The 3,504-nt window shown below is 39.7% G+C and overlaps 1 pseudogene; it reads right to left on the bottom strand.

The window, feature by feature from the left end:
- Positions 1 to 2,426: 2,426 nt before the first annotated feature.
- The window catches only part of LOC137998908 (olfactory receptor 51B5-like), a 1,339-nt pseudogene continuing 261 nt past the window's right edge, over positions 2,427 to 3,504 (bottom strand).

The raw sequence follows: 3,504 nt of genomic DNA, 5'->3' as shown, positions 1-3,504 counted from the left end.
CAATTATCTCCACGTTGTCCAAAAATGAACAAAAAATCAATGTGGGAAGTTAAAAAAATTTCAAAATTTTCTGCTCACGGGACATCAAATCTTGCCATCTTGCGGCTGCAAGGGGAGTGAAACTGTGGTCGCTAAATGCGAACTTGATCATTAAGAAACCTCACCAGTTGACTAAATTCACTTAATAAGTCCACTTAAACAATATTTGGCAGAGAAGATTTCACTTCAAAGATTTAATTGCAATATATTTGGGTTTACAGACACTGGCCTTATTCGCTAACGAAGCCCGATTTGGTCACATTTTGGGTGTTTTTTCCGGGGAAGTTCTCTCCAAAACGAAGTCGGTGACCCCCCATTTTTTTTACATTTCTGACATAACTAACTCATCATCTTACAGTGGTAAAAAAGTTTCCGAAAAAAATCAATGTTGAAAAATTTTTCGCGAGAACGTCCTTAAACGCCATAAATCAGTAATAGAAAATGATCGTGCTGCACGTGTGGCACGCATTTTTGTACATTTCTTTCCAGTACTCGTCAAAACAACAACGCAAAATGACCAATTTTCAGATTTTGATGACAACGTGGACAAACAATTAACACTTAATGACTGGTCCCGAGGGAAACAGTTCATTTTGCTTCCCCAGAATCTCAATGTTTTCCCGAGGCGCAGCCCACGCAAAAAAAACATAGCACAAAAAGAAAAACGTGCAACGGCGCTCGTCGGTCAACATTAGGGAGCTTAAGCAACGACAACGGCGACGGCAACGAGAACGTCACAAATTTGCATATTTAGTAGGCAAAAAACAATAGCTTTGCACGCCCGCACGTGCGTTTTTCACTTTTGTCCATTTCTTTGCCGTCGTCAGCAAAACTACAACGTGAAATAGCCAAATTTGAGGTTTTATGGACAACGTCATTACTTGAGGATATTTTTTTTCATTTTCTGCCCTAAATTGAGGGCCATTCCTACCAGCGTCATTTTTGAGGAACTACCACACCCCTGTCATATTAAAAAAGTTGAAATATTAACGAAGCGATTACAATAACGCGAATGTATATTTTGAGATGACGTTCTCGGTGCCGTCGCCGTCGTCGTTGCTTAAGTTCCCTATTCGTGGGTAACAGTGCACTGTTACCTATGACGTCATAGATTTTGCACTGTTGCCCGCTCGGAGACCTTTGGCGGGAAACAGTTTTCTTGTTAGATGTCATGTGACCTCGAAGTAACCAATGAGAGCACCGTGCTTCTCAGGGAAAAAATTTAGCTATATAACAGTGATTATCATTCGATGTATTTTTCCTCCCTTTTCATTGGCCGAGAACCCACCACGTGACCTGCAAATAACTGCCTACAATAAGTGTTTTTTGTTTTAAATGTTCTGTTGCAAATAATATTCTGCTCATGCGTAATTAAAACCACGCTCTGGTGTGAAAATGGCAGATCGGTTACCCGAAGTGTCAGAGAATGATCTTTCGTTGATCAAAAGAACAGTGAGAATACTAAGAAGGCAACAAATGAGCTAAATATCGAACAATCGAACACGCAGCAGACAGTGAACAGTCTTTACAACTGCACTTTTAACTTTTAAAGTAAACCGTCGGAGAGCATGTTAAAGCTTCTTCATCAATGAATACCGCATCTTCCCCTTTTTCGGATTAGGATTTCAAGTCCTCGAAGACTGTGAAATTCTTCAGCTTTGTTCATGCTACATTTTGTTATTGAACGTTTGAGTGTAACTCAAGGTTTTGACGACAACGTGAGCTTACAACAATGAACCATTCATTTACCACCTTTACTTTAATCGCCTTCGTACCCACCCATTTACAGGATAGTTCGCCCGCATTGTAAGAGGTGAACAAGAGGGAATAATCGCGAAAAATCTTGAGATAGCTATAAGTTATTAACAATTATTCCTCGAGCCCTGAGTCAATAGCCCATGAGGCCGAAGGCCGAATGGGCTATTGACTCAGAGGCCAAGAGGGCGAGAGGAATAATTGTTTTAGTAAAACAGTACATGTTGCTTCAAAACTTTTATTTGTAAAGAAGACACCTCCAAAGGCGAACTATACATTTCGATTTCTGCTTAGAATTCTTTTCCATGTTAAAGAAAGCAAAGTGCAAAGCAGAATTAATAATCCTAGAAGCTAACATTTCCAACAGTGTTAAAGTGATTGCAGTCGAGTTGGCTCGGATGCACCCTCAAAGCTTGATTGCATTGGCAAATGAAATCTTTGCGAGACCTGCCAAACAAGCTTAAGTTTTTTAACTCTTCTCCCTTTTGTACGTTTTTATTTACGTTTTTATTTACGATTAAAAATAGAAGAGTAACCAGGTTTTGGAGACATATTCATGTAAAAAAGCGTTTTCTGGTTAAAAAGCTTACATATATTTATATATATATATATACATAATTTTTAACCAGAGAACGCTTTTTTACATGAATATGGTTTTATTTACCTCTCCAAAGAGGGTGTAGTCTACGTTATCTTTTCGTATGATTGATAATCATGATATCTGTGACAAATGAGTTCTCTAGTTCTCTTTTACACAGGACTGATATTTGTAGAACGATGAGTCACAGGCATTCCAGCTTCCCCATGTGGATCTGAATTCTGAACTAACTTTTTCGGAAGCACAGGTGAACCAGTTTGTGATGAGGATGCGAAATGTGCCCTTCCACAGTGTGCCAACATTTCTGCCTTTGAGAAGTTGAAAGCATAGGCGCAACGAGCGATTGAATTTTGGAACCCTCCAAGCATACATGTATGGGTCGACCAAAGAACTCACCGTTAAAAATTCGTTTGCAATTAGTCTAAACACGTACAAAGCACCGGAGTCTTTTCGAGACCAGAAGAAAAGAATTTGCACAAAAGACGAAATAAGGAAGAAAGGACACATAAAATAGAATTAAGATCAAGACAAAAGCTATGACCATTTTCTTTCCTTCTCAAGTTCCCGAGTTCTGGTGACAGCCGACAAACTTGCTCGAACTTCCTTAAGTTTCTTCCTTAACAGAGCAATCTGTTTGTAAATTTTGACATACATGACCGTTAGCACAAACGATGGTATTACAAAATGAGTATAACAGTACGTGAACAAAAAAATCTCCTTTTACGGACGACAATGGCAGGACACACATCACAAAAGCGTTCACCCAAATTCCGGCTATAGCGACGACTTTCACCCTCTTGGTAGTGATGGCTTGCGGGTATCGGAAAGGTTTAATTATGGCAACATATCGTTCGTAGGACATTGCCATCAGCGTCGATACCGCAGCGAGTATCGATACTGCTCCGATGAAGTATCCAGTAATATTAAGGACAGGTACGTCTGGTATCCCGTTGTAGTTGTACAGCAATTCCACGGCTCTGAGCAAACTTACAGTTCCCATAAAGAAATCCGCAACAGAGAGATTAGCGATTAGAAACGTTGATGGCGACCGCAAACATTTGCAAGGATCTCGACAAATTGTAATGAAAAGAGAGGCATTGCCGATGACAATA

The sequence above is a fragment of the Montipora foliosa genome, chromosome 4 (assembly GCF_036669935.1).
Source record: "Montipora foliosa isolate CH-2021 chromosome 4, ASM3666993v2, whole genome shotgun sequence".
Lineage (NCBI taxonomy): Eukaryota > Metazoa > Cnidaria > Anthozoa > Scleractinia > Acroporidae > Montipora > Montipora foliosa.
Note: the sequence above shows the minus strand (reverse complement) of the source record. Positions and strands in the feature narration are given on the sequence as shown.